The sequence below is a fragment of the Melopsittacus undulatus genome, chromosome 12 (genome assembly GCF_012275295.1).
Source record: "Melopsittacus undulatus isolate bMelUnd1 chromosome 12, bMelUnd1.mat.Z, whole genome shotgun sequence".
NCBI lineage: Eukaryota > Metazoa > Chordata > Aves > Psittaciformes > Psittaculidae > Melopsittacus > Melopsittacus undulatus.
The window spans coordinates 13,078,295-13,092,560 of NC_047538.1; the positions used below are offsets into that span (position 1 = coordinate 13,078,295).

The window sequence follows — 14,266 nt, forward strand, 5'->3', positions numbered from 1 at the left end:
CAGCCCGGCCGCTCTGGAGAAGAGGCTCTCCTCTCCCTGGGCCAGGCACCAAGCCCTGGGCCAGGCAGGGATGTGCTGGGAGGATCCCTGAGATGCCGCATCGCCTGCATGGAAAATCCCACTTAGTTCCAGGTAGGATCGCAGCGCGCAGGTGTGTCTGTGGGGCGGATGGAGCGGGGAGAGTGACTCTGTTCCGAGGCTGGAGGTGAGATGAGGTTGGGTGATACGCTGCCAGAGGCTGCAGGTAGGGAGAGGAAGGCTTGAAGCTCTCGGGAATCCTGCCTTTGCTTTTCAGGCATTGCGTTCCCATGGCATGCTCTGACACTGCACACGTGTTTTAAGGAACAAAAGTGCTGACCTCTCACTGGAATTCTCCTTTTTGGATAGATTTCAATGCTGTTCCAAGGGGAGCTACAGCTAGCTTTACTTAAGTGAATGCCCTAGATTGTAAAACACTCTTTCCCCCAATGTAAGTATAGGTTGTTTGGGCATAACCTTTGTTACACCATTTCTTAGGTAAGTTCCTTGTACTAAGTTGTTATTTTTTGTCAAAAAGCGTCTATAGCTGTAGCTTGGTTTGCCAGCTTTGGTTCTTAACTCTGCCCTGTCCTCTTTATCCTTTTCAAAGGAATACTTTTCCTCTTTACAGATCCAGTTTAATTTATAAGCTCTAAATAAGAGGGGCTAAAACAGGAGCTAACAAATTCTTGCTGCCTTTTCATTTTATTTTATTTTATCCACAAATCTGTACAAAATAATTAATGGTGTTGAAAAGAGCTGGTAACTCAAGCCCATCAGTATGTATCAGTTCTTCATACTGGTTTATCACAGACTTTCATATTTCTCTATATTGAATTTCATCTGCTCTTATTTGCCCTGTTTCTCAAATGTTTTCAAGTTTTTCGCAACCTCTTAGAAACTTTCCCGATGTCCTTTGCTACCTCCATGTTATCTTCTGCCATTTCATTACTGGGTCACCAGTATATATTATATATGATATGTTATATATTACGTATTATATGTTATAGATCTATTGAACATGCTGCCTCTAGCAGCCATAGGGCACCCTGCTCAGCTTTTTCCATGTGACATTTTGATCATTCCATCTTCGCTGTAACTTATTGGATTAAAAATAATTATCTGATACCTGCTTCCCAAAACTTCTTATTAGCAGCTTCTGAAGTTAGTAGTAAACTCATTCAAGGAGGAGACAAATGTATTTTTGTCCTCGGGATCACATCCAGGAGTCTGTGAGCTCTGCTTCTCTTTGCTTGTGAGCTACGTCTGCTGATTTGCTCCCCATGGAGTTCTGCAGGTTTCCCTCTCCAGGACATACTGCACAGGCATGTCATGCTGTTTCTGAAATGTAAATTTTCCTACTAATTTACTTTCTTTCTTGGTACTTAAGCAAGCCTGATTGATTAGGAAGTCTCAGTTGCCTTTTCAAATGTGAAAAGGTTAAATTGCCCTTAGCACCTGATAAGTAGCTGGTTGTAGGGATAGCTCAATGGGTTTGGAGCTGGCATGCTCGGAGCTCTCCTGGGGCTGCTATTGATCTTGGCTTGTTACTGCTTTTTAAGGGTCTGATCTTTGAAACCAAGGCTCCAGGAAGTCATTTAAGGATGTGTTTGCATCCTGCTGCGCACTGAAACTGTGAGGATTTCAGTGGGAAGGAAACTCATCTTGAAACAGATGCAGTGTTTATCAGCTTTCCCTAATTACTGCTCCATCTTCCTGGAGGTGGTATTCTCCAGAGCATCCCCTCACAGCAGGAGGCCAGTGCTGGTGCCAAGTCTCCACTTGCCCAAAGCTGACTTCGTCCCAGCTGTGCTCTGGAGAGCTCTTTCCTGAGGCTCTGGCTTCGGGCAGGTGCTGGGCTGTGCTGCCTGCGTGGCTGTTTGCACACCTGCACTTGCTCTTTTCCTGCAATCGAGTGGTACGGAGGCACGGTTGGTTCTCCAACGAGCTCTCGGCTTCTCACAGGTCTGTAAACAACTTTACTGCTGTCTGTCTTTGGGACTTGTAGTCTCTAGGGCTTCATTCCTTCTCCTGTGTAATTCACTCTCAAGTCTGTTGGTGTGCCACAGTCTACATAGGCTTTAAAGTGTTTGTGTGAGATGTGTGCCAGGAAGAGTCTTTTCTGGAATTTGTCTCCAGAGCCTCTTGTCAGGGAAGCCCAAACTCTGTTTTACTTGGAAATGGAGGCTGACAGGCAATGTGGTTTATTGCAATAATTTAGCAGTAGAAACAGGAGTAAACCCCTGTTCACCCCCCTAACCTCAGCACTATAACCCCAAGACTACATGTTTCCCTTCCCCAGCCACTACCCATGCAGCAGTTGTAACCCAGGAAGGTTGGTGCAGGGGTCTCATTCCTCTGTGCCGAGGAGATGCTTGGCCTTACATGCATCATCTTCCCTCATGCCATGGTAGCAGCTGTGCCGGGAATGTCGGAGGGCTGAGTCCTGGGCAGGGCTGAGCTTGTCGCTGTGGCTGAGCCTGGCTCTGCCTGGCTCGGCTGGTTAGAGAGGTGGAGGGCAGGGGCTGCGTGTGGCAGCTGGGCTCCCAGCTCCCCAAACATGCATCCCAGCCTTAATTACAGTGGGTGTAATTAGCAGTTGAGAAATTATGAGTGTGATTTTAATAAGCTGAGAGTAATGCAGTTTGTCTTTTCTGGAAGAGATGCTTTGCAAACAAAAACTGTAATTAAAAAGCACACACACAGAGCAAACAGCAGCTCTGCAGTGGGTGCCTTACTGCTCTATGTGCAGCATGTCTGGCAGGCAACATGACCTGGCACCTGAGTGCCCTTTTGGGTCAGTCTTCATGGTAGGGTTTCTGGGGGACTAACATATAAAAACTACAGGATTTGGCTCAAAGACTGTGGGTGTTATAAAAAGCTCTTCCCTGTCTTCACAGCTCCCCTTTGATATAATTTTGTTCCTTGATAAGGATGAGTCTCCTGGGTGTCGTTCACTGCCTTTCATTCCTGTCACTATTGTGTTTCTGTGTTCTCTCCCACGAGCCCAAATTAGCTGAGGCTGGTGGGATCTCTGTGGCAGGGGCCAGCGAGGCAGCCAAGGTGGCACAGGGGAAGTCAGGAAGCCCTTTCAAGAGCAGACAGTGTTTCTGGTAGCCTCAGATCTGAACAGCCAGACTGAGCCCTCAACTGATCGCTTCTCCTTCCTGCTCTCTTAAGAATACAAAAAAGAGGTCTCTTTTATCTAGTCTTCTGTCTCTGCACATGCCTGCCTGGCACCACTGGATTTCAAAGTTGATTTCTGGCCAAACGAGCTCTCATGGGAGAGCAGCTTCATTGAGTCCACAAGGTCTGTTTCACCTAAACCCCATTTCACACCAGGCTAACCTCACCTCATTCCTCTTCCCCCATGCTGAGAGGGAGGGATGAGGCCACTTGCCCCCCTGCAAATGTCCATTTGTGCCTGGTGGCACTGGCTGGTGCAGCTCTTGTAGTATAAGAGGTGCCTATGTTTGTAGTATACCTCCTCTTGACCTGTGGGAAACACCCTGACCTTTGAGAGCGCAGAGCCAGAGGAATGCCTGTAATTTCCTATCTGTTGTTATTTCTCTATGACTAGGACCAGTGGTCAGGGGTCCCAGGTTGATAAAGGGTGGGGTAAAAAGCAGCTTGTTCACGCATATCCCTTTTTGCTCTGCTATGCAGGTGTGACTGGCCTGCTGCCTGCTTTGCCAGCTAGCTGCAGCCCTGGCACATTGGGAAAATAAACAAAGCTTTCCCCGGAGACCAGTTGAAATGTGGTAAAAGGATCTGTGATTACCACTGAAGTGGAAAGGGCAGCAGGTGTGGGCTCAGCAGATGGGAAAACACCAAGCATGTGGCCTACCCAACAGAAAGAGGCTGTGGAGAGGATGCAGAGCAGCCCATCTGTGCAGGTTGGATAGGCCAGGTTCATGTGCCAGCTGGGCCCCTGTGCAGCACTCTCTATCCAGCCTCTGTGGCATGTATGCTGCTTCCAAAGCCATAGCAAGTGGGTCTTGCCTGGAACCATGGCGGTACAGCCTCTGCCTCCAGCCCACTTGGATGTTCACAGTTTCCACAACAGGTTGCAAGTGCTTTGAGGCAGAAGCCTGTGATTCTGGTATCTCAAAAGCAATGGCCATCTCTGTGCCCTTTACAGCACCAAATCAAACTAGCCTAAAGAAGGCTGGACAGGGGCCCAGATAAACCAGACAGGGACTATTTTCTGACACCTAGGGCTTTGGTACCTGTACTTGAGATTTGAAACTTGTTTGCCTGATAGCAGGTTGCCTCTCTTAGGATGGGAGACCTGTTGGTATTTGAGCACTTATCCATTCCAATGTTATGTTCTGCCCAGAGGAGGAGATCCTGAGAACATCAAACCTGCCAGGTTTCTGCACTCAGATGCAGAGGCCTTTCAAGGCTCTGGGGTCCTTTTGGATGTAACCATGTGACCACCATTCTGGGAAAGCACAGACTCATCCAGTGATTTCAGTGTTTACCCCTGAGCTGGTGGAAGGTGAACATGCTTAATTGCTTAGCTGAAGCACGGGCTGTGACAGGAGACATTGTACGATAGTGTCCATCCCACGTGTGGGCTGTGGCTCAAGAAAGTTTTTTATCAAGATTAAACCTGTACAGTACATTTTCTTCTTAAGGCCAAAACTGTCACATTGCAAATGGGCACACGCAGATGAACTGTTTCCAAAGTCTTAACTGTGAGCATGAAGGACTAGGAGAATACTCCGAGCTACAGGCAGTGGCATCTTTAGAAAGGAAAATAATTTATTTCCCACAGCTGTCATTCTGGGGAGCAAACAGAGTGTGAGGTGCTGAGAACTGCTGAAATTAAAAAAATGGACGTCCAGATTCTCCACTATGGTGTGAGCTGTCTGGCATGAATGAGACCTTCCTGTATAGTGCTATGTGGATTACCTGTACTGCTGCTCTGTGCCCTCCTCACCTGCCCACAGCAGGAAAAAGGGCCCTGGTGTAAATCAGAGCTCACCAGCCCATGAGACTCTTGTTTTTGCATGATCATCCCTGAGATGGTTTTGGCCTCTGGAGGCTGATGGAGGTGCAGTCAGAAAGTACTTAGCCCCTGCACACACACTGGGTGCAAATTAGCTCTTTATCTAAAACCTTCTTGGGGAAATTCTAACAGAGCAATTTAACAGCCATCAGTGGCTCTTTGCTCCTGCAGTACCCTTGGAAGATGGCTTGGTTCCTACTGCCATGTCAGCTGAGTGCCCCAGGCAAGCATCAACAAGCCTGGGGATGCAGGTTGACAAGTGAGGGTAACAAGTCTGGGGATGCTGCACTGCTTCTGGCCTCTGCTGCTTTGTCCTATCCCTCTTTGAGAGTCTCCAACCCTGCCCTGCTATGGGGCAGGAGCTGCTAGTTGGGTCCAGTTGAAAACCTGCAATACTAAGGTAGCTCAGGGCTGATTCTGGCTTACTGGGATGGATTAATTTTATGCTGAGAGGTTTCATTTGTTGCTGACACTGGCAGAGCTGATTCTGTAGCAGAAACAGCTGAGAAAGGGACAAGAATTTATGCGACTTCCCTAGAAATAGAGCTCTCCTAAGGTGAAGTTTGGGCGGGCTGCACACACAGATCTTTGTGCAGCTGAGCCTTGGGTCAGTGTTCATGTTCTTCCAAGCCTTGCTCCTCTGAATCCCACTGATTCTGAGGCAGAATGGAAAAAGATTTGTGAAGGTCTGTATAGTGGACCTTGGCTCTTCCTGGATGAACCCCTTGTTGCTCTGTTTTTAGGGCCCTCTTGCTTTGGTTAGACTTTAACTAACTTTAATTAGTCACACAACAACTTTATAATAATCCACATGTTTTCCATTAAAGGGCAAACTCTTTGAACTTCTCCCCAGCTCCTCTCCTTCAATCTAATCGGCTGTCATTTTTCAGAAGGAGACAGAGTTACCTTCATGTTTTATTCATTTTCTGTTTACAGCGAGGGAAAAACCAAAGCCATGAGAATATGTGGAAACAACAGCCCACGGAGCTGCAGGCGCTGTGGAGTTAGATCATTGTCAGCCTCTGCACTTGTCACTTCCAACTGTGTCTGGATTTATTAAATATATCAGACACATGACAGGGAAGAGAGATGATGTCTAGCAACATCATTAAAAGAATCTGGGGGGAAGATTCCTCATTCCAGCCTTGACACTGACATGCTCTTATCTCTGTGGAAGACTGTTTGTTGCCCTGTCTCTAAAGTGGGGACATGAATGCTTTTCTCATGTTGGCCTGTAAGATTCCCTAGCCCTGATAGTAACTTCAAAATGCTCTTAAGTTAGTAAAAAGTCCTGTGGTGATGGTGATAAGAATTTGGTGATCTGCACAGATTATGGACTTTGAGGGTCTTCCTGTAGATGTAGTGAGTACTGGAGGCTGTTATTTGGTAGGCATCTTTACACAGCCTCCCCTGTGTGTTTCCCTCTTGTACCATGAGTATCAGTGGAGAAATAGGGGAAGGGACCTATTACAACTTTTCTTCCTCTTTCTGCTTACAGCTTGGTTAGAGTTCACTCTGCCACCCACATAGTGCGTTCAGGCTGCCTCCAAACTATCCTGTACAGGACATGCTGCACCTTGAGCAAATGGGGTTGGAAGGGTTTGCTGCAGTTGTGGTTGTACCGCCCAATGCCTGCCAAGGGTGCAGATTTCTTCTTTGGGTAACAATATCACAGCAATTCAGTTGTTTCTGGTTTGATCCCAACAACTCCATAGCCAGCCCTCTTCCAAAGCAACAGGACAAGAGGGAGTAGTTTACTAAGATCATGTTTATGTAATTTGCAGGGGAATGCAAATACAGTCAACAAATCTTATGTATGTAAGAAAAAGCTAGTTTGTCCTAGATCTGAAAAATAAATCTCTTATGCAGCCTTCCAGCAGTTAGAAGGGGATCTAACTCACATATGTATAATGCTTTTGAGCCTCTTCATGCTTTCAAAGCAGGCCTATTCCTTAGGGAGATTTGGACCATGATTTGGTATACAGGAACACTCCTTGCAGTTTTTAGATAGCTCACTTACTTATGCTGGCACAATGTAATGTGAAGAGGACAGGGGAGATGTCTGGATGAAAAATAACCTGGGAAGGGGCAAGTAAGATGGTTCTCCAGTCCAGTTCACTATGCATTGCACAAGCAGCTCTGTTCGCAAGAGTCATTGCCACATCTCCCTTGCCCACCCAAACCTAAGAACTAGCCATGGAGGTTCCTGCTGGCGAAAGACTTCTGTTCTATGAGCTGGTGGCATTTATTTGGCTGCTGTTCCATGACCCTGCAGATCTTTGTGCTGTTGATTGTCAGTGACAGTAACTCTATGAATTGCACTATGTGAAAGCTTCGGCTGGCTTCTTCCTTTTCCAGTTGCCTCAGCTGAGAACACATGAATATCTTCTGTTAGCCTTGATATCTCCTTTATACAGCTATCCCAGAGATACTCAATCAGTAATTTATAGCTCTGAATCAGGCAAACCTTGTCCTAATTTATGATGTAGTTTTTCATGGTCAAATCCTTCAGTGAAAGATCAACAAAACTGTAATGGAGGAAGCTGAAAGTGAATTATTTTCCCTTTGGAGAGAAATGGTACATCCTTGAGAGATTTCCTCTCCATTCACAGGCTACAAGACTTCCTCTGATGGAGAAGGGCAGGATATGCCTCTTGAGCTTCCCAGGTCAGTGTCCAGGACACCACCTTTTATGGGATACACATTCTTTCTCCTCCACAGAGCTCCCAGGCTGTATGGCCATGGAGGAGGGCAGTGCTCCAGCATCAGCTAACTCCCAAGAGTTCAAGGAGTGGGCTTTTCCCTAACAGGGTAAGTGTGGGGGCAACACTGCTGTGACACTTGCTGTCAGGCCTTGTGCCACAGCAAAACCAGCAGCTGGCAGAGTTATTGTTTGATGTGTGAAGAAGAGGAAAGAAACAACTTTGCCAGAACAGATTCACTCCTGGGAGTATCTAACATCAAAGTATTGTCTCCATTCAAGTCTGGTCTTTCCCTGATCCCCACCCTCTATGCTATTCCCTTTACCGTGAGAAAGTGCCGCACGGAAAGTGTCTGTCCACTCTGTTCTCAGCTTGCCCTGTGAACCAGCAATTCTTCAGGGACAGGGAGGGGGAAGGGTGGCATGCCTTTACTGCTCAAAGATATGAGTATATCACCCTCTCTTATCACTCCCATATATAAAGACTTGCTGCCTCTCGGCTCTGTATGACCGATCTTGCGTTTGAAATCACTGCTTTTGGGAACCATTGAAGAGTAAGGGGAAGAGAGCAAGGCAGAAGCCTTTTGGTGTCACTAGCTGAAGTTGAACTGCACGCAGGGAGAACAGAGCTTTTAAAGGAGTGAGTAAACAGCACGATTTTACCTTACCATCTCCTTATTTTGGGGTGTGAAGTTGAAGAGTTGTTTATTTCCCTTTCTTGCATGGCTTCCCAGCTCTTTAATCATGGTTATAAGAGTGTACCTTTGTTTCACAAGCCTTCAGGCTTAGGTTTGAAGAGCAAATCTTTCTCTTTTATAAGGATTACCAGGTTTTGATTTACTATATTGACTTTGGAATCTCTCAGTTAATGAAGGCCAGATCGTGGGCAGTAGAGTCTCTGTCCAGGCAATCTGAACACCCCCTAGGGTTATTGCTTAACACTGTGGCTTGATAGGATCAGCAGTACATTAACTGATTGTTTTCTGACAGAGGCTGAGATCAACAAAAGGAGCTGGGAGTTTAGTAACCAGGGGTCTTACTCAGGTCAGCAGGCAAGATATTTCACCTCTTCATGGCCCATCCAACCCTTTGAAGGTATCTTATATACCACCCCACTTGGTGGTCTTCACTGCTTATTGGGTTGAAAAGGTCTATGAAAATTGGTATGTAGGGTCATAAGGCTGAGTCATGATTTGACTCTAGTTTTTTATTTAGTATAGCATCATTAAGATAAGTGCTTATCTGATACAAGAAAGACTCAAACTACTATAGAGGTCAGAGCTATACAAACACTGAAAGGCAGATTTCATAGTTTCTTAAAGATGAAAAATTCTTACTTAAGTCAATGTCCTGTTGAAAAATAGTCCTTTTCAGAGAAAGCTAGTTTCTGGGCTGAAATCCACAGATCTTGCATAGCTCCTCTTTTCACATCATTCTGTGCTTTGGAATATAACCTAGAAAATGCAAACCCTATTGGACTGGAGGTCAAGCACTGACAGTTTTCTTTCTTACCTGCCAACAAAGCGGAAGGCCAGGAGGCAGGTGCAGAGCCAGAAAAGCTGTCAGGACAATGGGATGATGCTGGGGGTGTCTTTGAGAAGTAGAGTGGAAGGGCAATGCTGTGGGAGAGAACAGAGCTCCTGATGCAGAGCAGGGACAGCACTAAGCAGGGCACATGTCAGGGATTAGTTGAGTATGGGGAAACTGGCCTGTGAAACAGAAAGAAATGTCCTGAACTAAGCCAAGCAGGTCACATTTAATTCTTTGTAAAGAAATTTCTGTTCTAAGGAGCTGTCAAGGGCAACAGTATTTGTGTGAGAAGGAACAGATTCTGTCTGGGAAAATGAATATTTAGACACACGAAGGACCAGAACATCATGCAGAAGGCTGTATGCTCATTAGCAGAACAAAAAGAATGCCTCTCTTCTACTTGTGCTTGGAAACCAAAGATCTGATCCTGCTCTTGGCTATTTCTTATGCTGTGCTATCTCCAATAGCTCATGCCAATTACTGAAGCTGGATCCAGCAGCTCTGCTTACCTCTCTACTGGAAGAGGTACACATCCCTCACTAAAAATCCACTCAGTCCCCATATAGCTATTTTGTTCATGCTGATGCCTTTCTAATATGTCAAAGGCAGGCCTCCCAGGACCAGGGGTCTTCCCTCTAATCCAACACAAGGTCCCAGTCCTTGGGCAATATTTCCTGATCTAGAAGTCTATGACAAGCAGGAGTCAAACCATGGCTACTCCAGGAGAAGCAAAGTTATTCAAACCAGCTCCATGGCAGTTAAAAAACTCCTCAATCTGTAGAGCTTTGATTTAGCAAAAGAAGGTGACTTTAAGTAGGTAGCTCCACTTTTTTTTTTTTTTTTTCTGTTGGAAACTGAGCTCTTTTCCAAGTTCTGCTGAAGTCTTCTGATTCCTCTTCAGTGAATACAGGCTAGAGTTCATTAATTATTTTGGCATCTAGGTTTTTTGTTTATTTGCTGTCCAGATGCTCTACAGTCTATGAAATAAATAGCTGCCTGCCATGACAATAACATTAAGTAAACCCTTCTGCAAAGCACTAAGAAAGTCCAGACTTTATCTGTGTTCTGAGAGCTTCAGCATGTATGTGAAGGATAGATCCAACTGCAGCAGTCAGGCTAAACTGAAGAAAGCCTTGAGAATAGGCATTGTTTATTGCTTCTTCCTTTCCTTTAGATATTTTTGTCTTCCTCCCTGCCTCCTTCATTCTCCTTTCCTGTTTTTCCTTTCTACCAGTTTAAGTTTTCTTCTTTACCCCACATTATTCCCTCTTCTTTCCCCCTCCCTTCCTTCAGTAGCCCTCTCCTCCCTTTTATGCCAGGACTTCGAGTTTGAGCTGAAGCTGTCTGGTATTGTGTTGCTGAGCTGATTGTTGGCTGCTGTGGGAAAGGCAGGTCTGTTAGCTGCAAGTCTATCAAGACAGCCTGGCAGAAAGGGTTTGCAAAGATGAAAGGGCTTCATAAAGCTGATAAATAAATAGCACAAATTGGTGTAGGTTTTGGAAACTGTGGAGCTTGACACAAATACATGTAAAATATATGCGTAAAGACTGAGACTAAGTAGCAGAAGGAAAATAAATTGAGGAAAAGTGATAAGACAGACTTTGAACAGAGGGCAGACGCCCTTTTGTGGGAGGGATGAGCAGAAGGTCTGCATTTATTGTTAGATAAGACTTGAAATTAAATAAGGCTTAATGAATTTGACCTTGTTACTAACATTACGCTCACTTTGGCATACTGAGTTATTACAGCCAGTCATTTGAATGGAAAATAGGAAACAAGAGTTAACATCCTTTTTTATCAAAATCAAGAAAGTGCTCTTGCAAAACAGAATACCACTACTAAGCTGTTACTTCTTTCATACATACATCCTCTATCTGGCAGAACAAGATCACACAAGATGTAGAAATATCCTTTCTAAAACAGCTCAGGAAATGTGCTGACCCTTCTTACCACCTAGGCTGTATATCAGTCATAATCCATTTGAAGATCTTATACCACTGTCTAATCATAATCTCCTTTAGATTTATCTCTTTTCTACATCTGGAATATCATTAGGTTTATAGTAACTTTACAAGAATCAGAACCCATTGGGATCATAACACCTTTATTAATATGCCAGTGGCACAAATCCTTGATGTCAGAAAAGTACAACCTCAAAAGGCTTTATTAAAACTTTCCCCTATTAAGCACATCCCAGTTTTCTCTGTCAAATCACAGAATCCCAAGGGTTGGAAGGGACCTCAAAAGACCATCTAGTCCAACCCCCCAAGGTCAAAGGTGAATCGCTGCTCCTTCTGCACAGCAATCAATAGCCACTAAGGAGCCTTATGAGCTGTCACACTAGAAGTCCCAGTGACACTGCTTCAGCTACCTATGTGCGTAGAAGAATGTAACCAGAACTGGGCTCTGTGGCTGGCAAGAAAGGATAATAAACCTCCCTGTTTCCCAATTATCTCTTCATTGCTTACCTTTGCACCTATGGATTATTATCGGAAACCAGACTTCATAAAATGAGGGCATGTGTGTTTAGCGGGCTCCTCCTTTTTGAGCAGGTGTGTTATAGTGGAAGTAGCTCTCACTGGAGGGGAAGGAGGTGCTTTGGCTCTGAACCAACATGTGGTTGTTTAGTTTCAGCTTTGAAAGTCAGCTGTTGAGCCCATGCTCTTAGTCAGTTTGGCCTGTTACGCACTAGGCATCTTTTCCAGTTCCTGTAGTACCTTTTCTCTTAAGAGTCCCCCCTAGTCACTTGTTTTCCAGGACTTTTTCAGCAGTGATCTTTTTTGCATTAGTGGTTTTTACGTGGTGTTCAGCTTACATTAGGACTATCTGCTACACACACAGGTGGTACCTGACTTCCACTGGGGGCCCTAAAGGTGGAACAGTGGAGCAAGGGATCAGAAAGGAAACTTATTTAGTAGGAAGATACTTTGCAGGCTTATTTACATCTCTATGTTACTGGACACTCAAGATACTATTTGATGCTTCTGTTCTGGTAGTATTGGAATGCAACATTGCTCTATTAGAGGGGAAAGACTTCCTCATGGAAAAATAACTAACCTGCAAATTTAGGGCATCTTGTAACAGCTTCTGTTCCAATGACGCATTAAATAAAACATCAGGAAATGAATGATTGGTTTGCATGTCCTGCCATAAAAGGAATCTTAACAGTAGATGTGATTGTGTGAGCTGCGTTGTGCGAGTCGTTGCTGGTGTTGCTTCATGAAATTCCCATGGAAAAAATCAGTGGGGGTGAGGGAAGAAGCAAAAAGGAAAATTACCCAGAAGCGCCTTCAGGTTGCCTGGTGGTTTTCAGTATCTGCAAGTTCTATTACAAGAGCTGTGAAGACATTGCTTCAGATGCTGACAGAAGAAACAAATGGAGAAGAAGAAACAAACGGAGATTTCACTCTGTTGTTCGTGTTTCAATGTAGTAGCCCATGCTAATTTTTTGATAATTTTAAAGCTGGCCATGCCATGAGCGTCACACGTGGAAAGAGGTGGCAAGCCCTGTAGGAGATACTTTTTCTCTTTTTTTTTGTAATGGGTTCTATAATTTTGTGTTGAGATTAACAAGGCAGCCATGTAGCTGCATTAAACATGGTGTTACTCTGAGGCATGGCTTTGCTTCTTGAAAGGTGCAAGGCTGCGTTATAACAGGGATATCTATTGTATTAGTGCCTACACGGAGACACTTGTCTGTTCCCAAAGACCATGTAAACTGAAATGAGGTAGTTGTGCATAGCACAACCTGTATGTAGCAAGCTATTTATCTATACCAGAATCAGAAACACTAACTTTAGGTTTCATAACTTTCTCTGACCCTATCCTCAACTCCACTCATACATAAGTGAAAGAGTAACTTGCTGAGGAGCATCCAAGTTACTCCAGCTCTGTGCTGGTAAGAATATACACAGATGAGACTGCATTGCCCATGAAAGACATAGGGATTTGCTTCATTTTGGTGGCTTACTGTTCTAAAACTCACCTTTCAGCAATGGGGATGCAGAGTAACAGTTGGGTGATTATGATTTAGAACAGGGATCTCTTACAGCTAGCAGTATTTTCATGTCACCTTGCACCCTCTGATACAAACGTGCTGAGAGGAAGCACTCTTCTGACCTAGTTCTACTTCAGACACATAGTTTTATAGTTCTAAAGTTGAAAGTGGTATTTGAAAGACGTGCACATACTAAATCTCTTCCAAATATCTTAAGGCTGTAATGCTCTTGTTTTATAGTACTGATTTTACCAAATGTAAATGACAAAGAGAACTCTTGTTGCTATTAAGAAGATGTGTGTTTTGAAGCAGGGGAAACATGTTCTCAAATACTTTTGCTTTTGAAGCTAGGCCAAACTTTGTTAATGAGTCATTGTAGTACAGGCACCATCCTTCTGAAGTAAGTAGAGATCTGGTGTATCAAAGGCTGGAGTGGGGCAGAGAGACTGAACATATTTGGAATTGAGACATTAACCAGTTGACTAATCCTAGTAGTCAAAAGATAGCATCAGGCAGTGTTGACTGGCATCCAGGCAGACTTTGCTTCATTCTGTGTTTACAGGACAGCCACCTGGCCACAAGGCATGTGGGCTTGAACCCTTGCTGTGCCCAAGATTCAGGAAAGCTGTGATTTGCCTGTTCTGCATTCTGGATGGGCATTCAGCTTTAGTAACCATGTTGTTAGAGTACAAAGACAGTTTGTGCAGCTCATTACCTTGAGTCTGGGTTGCTACTGGGGTTTATGCTACACTGTTCTATGGTGGGTGAGCTGCAATCTTTGAGCTACAACCATGCTTCCAGACTTGGCACAAACAGGTATGTAGGATTGTTGCTTAAAAGTCTCAATGAGGGTAAGTGATGGAGGACAGGTTTCTTCATCCCTGCATTCCTGCTCTGCCATCCATCCAGCCAGAGGGTGCTGCTATGGGAGCAGGGGTAGCAGAACAGGCATTGCATCTTCTCTTTGCAGCTAGACGACAGGAGTGTTAATCTGAACTAAACTCAA

The 14,266-nt window shown here is 44.7% G+C and overlaps 1 protein-coding gene across 5 annotated transcripts in view; it reads left to right on the top strand.

Annotated features, from left to right (window-relative positions):
• Nucleotides 1–14,266, top strand: part of GGT1 (gamma-glutamyltransferase 1) — a 32,323-nt gene continuing 18,057 nt past the window's right edge. Inside the window, exons 1-2 of one of the 5 annotated variants that reach the window (XM_031047826.2) lie at nucleotides 1,880–1,983; nucleotides 7,754–7,843. The gene's annotated coding sequence lies outside the window, so the exon portion shown is untranslated. The other 4 variants (XM_031047825.2, XM_031047827.2, XM_031047828.2 and 1 more) reach the window with 4 other exon arrangements.